Source organism: Phyllostomus hastatus, unplaced genomic scaffold (genome assembly GCF_019186645.2).
Source record: "Phyllostomus hastatus isolate PE091 unplaced genomic scaffold, TTU_PhHast_1.1 phas_scaffold_1674, whole genome shotgun sequence".
Classification (NCBI taxonomy): Eukaryota; Metazoa; Chordata; class Mammalia; order Chiroptera; family Phyllostomidae; genus Phyllostomus; species Phyllostomus hastatus.
In genome coordinates, this window is record NW_025334011.1 from 16,506,118 (window position 1) to 16,512,681 (window position 6,564).

The window sequence follows — 6,564 nt, forward strand, 5'->3', positions numbered from 1 at the left end:
ACCAAGCTCTTTAAAGTCACTGTTGTACTGAGTTCCATTTCTTAGTATATTAATATTTTAAATACCCTGTTGAATATTTATCTTTCCTGTTACAGCATCCTTGATGCCATGTCAAAGATTGAGGTCCTTAAACTGACAGTGACCAGAGGGGCAGGGGTAGGGGAATAACAGGGAGAAAGAAGGAAAAGGGGCAGGCACAGGAACATGAATAGAGGGTTCATGGGCACAGATTCAATAGAGGGGATTGGTTGTGGGAGTTGTGGGGGATATGGTAGAGATGAGCGATGGGGAAAAGGTAGGACAACTGTAAACAATTTAAAAAAGCAAAAAAAAAGAGATTGAGGCTCTTAAGTTGCACTTGCACATCACAAGATAGTATTAAAAATTGTGTATAGCTAGAGGGAAAAGGGGTGGAATAGGTGGAGGTGAACAAAAAGGGAAAGGGGGCAAATGAGGATGGAAAGAGACTTTGGGGCGATGGTGCACAATGTGGTGTGCAGATGAAGCTTTATTGAGTTGCACACTTGAAACCTGTATGGTTTTGCAAACCAATGTCACACCAATAAATTTAATTTAAAAATAGTAAAACAGTCTAAAAGTTTAAAAAAATGTGTATAGCTAACATTAATGAGTATAAGGTCCTGTTTTAAATGCCTTTTAGATTGTGACTTCAATCCTCACAAGACTCTAAGAGGTCAGAACTGCTTTTCCCCAACCCCCAATTTACAGAGGAGACAATTGGATAAAGATGGGTTTAGGAAGCTGCCAGGGTTACACCACAAATAAGTGGAGGAACTTAAATTCAAACCCAGGAGCGTGGCCCCAGAGCCCAAGCATGTCACCATTCAGTCACACTGACTTGCCCCAAGACTCATGCATGTGTTGTCCCATTTTCAACAACACAATGGGGAAACAAATGCCATAACGAAGGCCTTGCAGGTGGAGAGATTTTGATTCCCATCTCAGTTCCAGCCACTTACTGAGTGAGGGACTTCAATCACAATTTTCTCTGCCTGTGTAAACTGGAGAGGGTGACTCTACCTCATACCTTTGCGATGAGGATTAAGTGAAATAGATAACTTGTGATGTGCCTAGCTAACCCTATCCCTACCTTTCCTCCTGAGCTGCTGATAATAGAATCCCCAGTCCCCAAAATAAAGATTACATTATAACGGCCACATGGTAGCCATAATGATCTAAGCAGTGGGCTAGTGATTTAAAAGAGCTACTCTCTCCATTAGTTCTTTAGAAACCAATTTTCTACCAAGCACAAGTAAAAAAATAAAATCTATTATTAGTATTAAAATATACAGTAGCTATTTTGCAAAGTGAAATAAAATATAAAATATATTTTAAAACAATGTTATATCAGGTAACATATCTTTCCTAAACATATTAAAAATAACTTTTTGTTATGTTTCAAGTTTTAACCCAAAAATACTTTAATGAAAACAACAGTCATGCAACATTAGAAAAAGAGATGAAGTGGTAAATAAATCTTTGTTAATCAAGGAGAATAAAAAATGAGATACAATACTATCTACAGAATTTCAAAGCAGTTTTTTACTCAGTCCTAATTATCCCGAGAGAGCCCAGGTAACATTATTAATTTGTTTGCTACTTAAGTGTGATAAAATTTGGGATCTGAGCTGCCCATTGTGTACTGTGCACTGCCACAGATTTTATGTACTCAAGAAGACCTTTCTCACAGTCCAGAAATTAGTTGCTATTGACATTGTAATCTTTGTAAATGTCCTTAATGAGCTCCAGAGACACGGATCTCATAGATAAAACCTCAAAGTAACAGTAACTCTTTAAGTGGCTTGTCAGTAAGGGAAAACTCAAACATAAATATCTGAAACACGGGAGGAACCAAAATTTAAACCTAGATTACATTGTGTTGTTAATTCTCTGAGTTTTTAGGAATGAATCATCGGAGAGGTAATTTAAAGGTTCTTAATAGCAGAACAATCTCAATATATTTGAAAAAAATTTAAATTTATTCTTTTCACCCTCTGCAACTTTGGACCTGAAAAGTTCTTTTCTTACTAAGTGTAGTTAAAAATTTATAAAAATAAATATTAACTGAAAGTGTAGTGCACTTGCTCCTTTTTTTTGGTCTTAAATGCAAAAGTAATTTTTACAGCCAAAGTAATTGGAACTTAGCAGATAAAAAGAATAAAAGTTTAAGCATAAGTGTTAGCATTGTTTTATATATTGTTTCTAGACTTCAACTATAATTAATATAATATATAGTAAGGATTCATATCCAAATGCATATTTACTAGTATTGATACACATATCACATATATACACAAATAATATATAACATTGTTTAGCATGCAGTTGATGGAATAAAAATGGTAGAAGAAGAAATAAATGAATTAGAAGTTATGTATCAGGACTAACCTGATTTACTAAATATAATGTATTAAGAGGTGTGTAAATGTTAATAATATTACTGCCACCAACTTGTCTACTACTTTTTTTATTGTCATCAATTACCTATTACTCAAATAGTATATTTCTAAGTAATATATGTCATTCTTCTCTTTGAGATTTGGGGTGATTCTCAATTACTTTTTCTTAAGAATTTTCCTTATTCTTTATACCTATATTCTAAAGATATTTCCTTTTAATAACATTTCCCAACATTTAATTATACATTTTTAAAATTAAATGTATTAAGGTGACATTGGTTAATATTATATGATTCAAATGTACAGTTCTGTAATGCATTGCCTGTATATTGCACTGTGTGCTCAGCACCCAAAGTCTAGTCTCCTGTCACCATATATTTGACCCTCTTTATTCTCTGGTAACCTCCATAGTATTGTCTGTGTGTATGAGTTTGTTTTGCTTGTTGATTTCTGTTGTATATCCCACAGATGAATGGAATCATATGGTTTCTGTCCTTTTCCATCTGACTTATTTTGTTTAGCATGATACTCTCAGGATCCATCTATGTTGCTGCAAATGACAATATTTCATTCTTCCTTATGGCTGAGTAGTACTGCATTGTATGTATATACCACATCTCCTTTATCCAACCATCCATTGGAGGACGCTGCAATGAATGTGGGGTACATACATCTCTAAAGATATTTTCTACTTGTGGCATGGGGTTTATAATATTAGAAGATAAAATCTGGAAGATCAGCAGCATACCTCTTAATATACCCTTCCAAATACAATGAATCCTCAATGGCATAGAAAAGAGTCAAGATAACCAACTGAATTAGGGAATTAATCACAAAAATCAGAAGTTCTCTGTGTAACTGAAACTCTGTCCATATGTCAGGTAGAGGATTGAAAAATGTGAAAGATGAGAATGGAGGATAATCCATGCTTTGAAAATACAGCATTAATCCTTGAAATAAGTAAGAAAGCAAATTACTTTGAATTTGTAAGATCCTAAACATTTAGTAGTAAAAATGCCAAGGCTAACAGATATTAAGAATGTACTTAATTAATTTGATGGACTTTCTTGTATTAATTCAGTCTAATGGTGCTTTTAAGGAAATGTAGACAATGTTTCATATAATAAATGCTACTAAGCACATTACGAATGATGCAAAAAACTGGTACTTGGTGCTCTCCAAAGCATGAAGCATGAGACAAGAATGTTTCCTAGTACATATTATTAGTCAGTGGATGGGCCATGAGTTGGACTCCAGCCACCTGTCTGGATCCTGTGGCCACTGATTTCATCCCTAAAATCAGCTGCTCTGTTGCTGTCCACTCATATAAGGGACATTATAAACCGTATAAGCCTTTATGGTGCTAACAAAATATTGAGAAAGGGTTTACTGTAGAGGCAAGTAGGTATTAATTTTCAAATTTAGGAGGAGTTCTGTTATAGAATGAAAGATCTTACAATTTCTTATGTATGAGTTTATGCAAATTCATGGACACCTCAAGTGCACCCTTGACTGAGCTGGAAATGACATCCTTGTATGTGAAAGATACCATATGAATATTTCTTTTTTTAAATATATTTTATTGATTATGCTATTACTGTCATCCCATTCCCCCCCCTTTATTCCCTTCCCCCTGCACATGCCCTCCCACCCACATCCCCCCCACTTCAGTTTATGTCCATGGGTCATACATATAAGTTCTTTGGCTTCTACATTTCCTATACTATTTTAACCTCCCCCTGTCTATCTTCTACCTACCATTGATGCTACTTACTCTCTGTACCTTTTTAACCTCTTCCCTCCTCCCACTCCCCCATGGTAACCCTCCATGTGATCTCCATTTCTGTGGTTCTGTTCCTGTTCTAGTTATTTGTTTAGTTTGTTTTTGTTGTTGTTTTAGGTGTGGTTATTAATAATTGTGTTTGCTGTCATTTTACTGTACATGTTTTTATCTTCTTTTTCTTAGATAAATCCCTTTCACATTTCATATAATAAGGGCTTGGTGATGATGAATACCTTTAACTTGACCTTATCTGAGAAGCACTTTATCTGCCCTTCTATTCTAAATGAAAGCTTTGCAGAATAGAGTAATCTTGGATGTAGGTCCTTGCCTTTCATGACTTGGAATACTTCTTTCCAGCCCCTTCTTGCCTGCAAGATCTCTTTTGAGAAATTAGCTAACAGTCTTATGGGAACTCCTTTGTAGGTAACTGTCTCCATTTCTCTTGCTCCTTTTCTTTAATCTTGTGTAATGTGACTATAATGTGCCTTGGTGTGCTTCCTTAGGTCCAACTTCTTTGGGACTCTCTGGGTTTCCTGGATTTCCTGGAAGTGTATTTCCTTTGCCAGATTAGGGAAGTTCTCCTTCGTTATTTGTTCAAATAAGTTTTCAATTTCTTGCTGTTCCTCTTCTCCTTCTGGCACCACTGTAATTCAGATGTTGGAATGTTTAAAGTTGTACTGGAGGTTCCTAAGTCTCTCCTCGTTCTTTTTTTGAATTCTTGTTTCTTCATTCTTTTCTGATTGGATGCTTCTTTCTTTCTTCTGGTCCACACCATTGATTTGAGTCCCAGTTTCCTTCCCATCATTGTTGGTTCCCTGTACATTTTCATTTATTTCACTTAGCATAGCTTTCATTTTTTCATCTAATTTGTGATCATATTCAACCAATTCTGTAAGCATCCTGATTACCAGTGTTTTGAATTCTGCAGCAGATAGGCTGGCTATCTCTTTATCCCTTAGTTGTATTTTTTTCTGGAGCTTTGATCTGTTCTTTCATTTGGGCCTTTTTTTTTTTTTTTTTTGGTCTCAGCATGCCTGTTACATAATAATGGGTGGAGCCTCCATCTTGGCCAGAAGACTGAATATTTCTTTCAACTGGAGGAAACCAAACTTTGGAAATTGGGGATAGAAAAACTGGTGTTTATAAATGTCAGGAATATACAGGGATGTATATTCCCAGAAATGGGATCAATGGGTCAAAAGGAAGATCCATTTTTAATATCTGAGGTGTCTCCATACTGCTTTGCACCAGTCTGCATTCCCACCAACAGTGCAAAAGAGTTTTCTTTTCTCCACATCCTCACCAGCACTTGTTGTTTGTTGGAATACTGATGATAGCCATACTAACAGGTATGAGATGGTATCTCATTATTGTTTTAGTGTGTATTTCTCTGATGATAAATGACATCGAACACTTTTCACACATCTCCTGGCCATCTGTATGTCCTCTTTGGAAAAATGTCTATTTAAGTCCTTTGCCCATTTTTTCATTGGGTTGTGTTTTTGGTGTTGAGTTTTCTAAATTATTTATAAATTTTGGATATTAATCCCTTATCAGATGTATCGGCAAAGATAATCTCCCATTCTGTGAGTTGTCTCTTTATTTTGTACATGTTTCCTTTGCTGTGCAGAAACATTTTAGTTTGATGTAGTCCCATCGTTTTGGGTTTTTTTGTTTGTTTGTTTGCTTCCCTTGCCTTGGGAGATATATCTGATAAAATATTGCTACAAGCAATGTTCAAGATTTTGCTGCCTGTGTTTTCGTCTAGTATTTTTATGGTTTCAGGTCTAACATTTAAGTCTTTGACCCATTTTGAATTTATCCTTGTGTGTGGTGTAAGAAGGTGGTCTAGTTTCATTTTTCTTCATGTATCTGTCCAATTTTCCCGATGCCATTTATTGAATAAACTATCTTTAGCCCACTGTATGTGCTTGCTTCCTCTGTTGAATACTAATTGACTATGAAGGTGTGGGTTTATTAGTTCAACTTCTTTAGTGTAGCTTTCTCATCTTAAAAGAAACAATCACATGGAAAAAAAAGTAGGTCAAATGAAAAATGTTATTTACTATTAAATCTTACACAAATGTAAGCTAAATGTGATGAAAAAATAAAATAATTTCATTATTTGTGTTTTTATATCAGTAATAATGAATTGAGGAAAGGCTTAATTTCCTTATAGTCATATTTAAAGTAGAAACTATTTTATTATGAAATATTTCAAATATTCAGAAAATACATGATTAATTGTTGAACATCATCTAGTTCTGTTAGATTTCATCATGCATGATTCATAAAAGAAATAAAACAGTGAAGACACAGTTGAAGCTATCTGATAACCCTCCATCCCCTAGAGGTAACCAC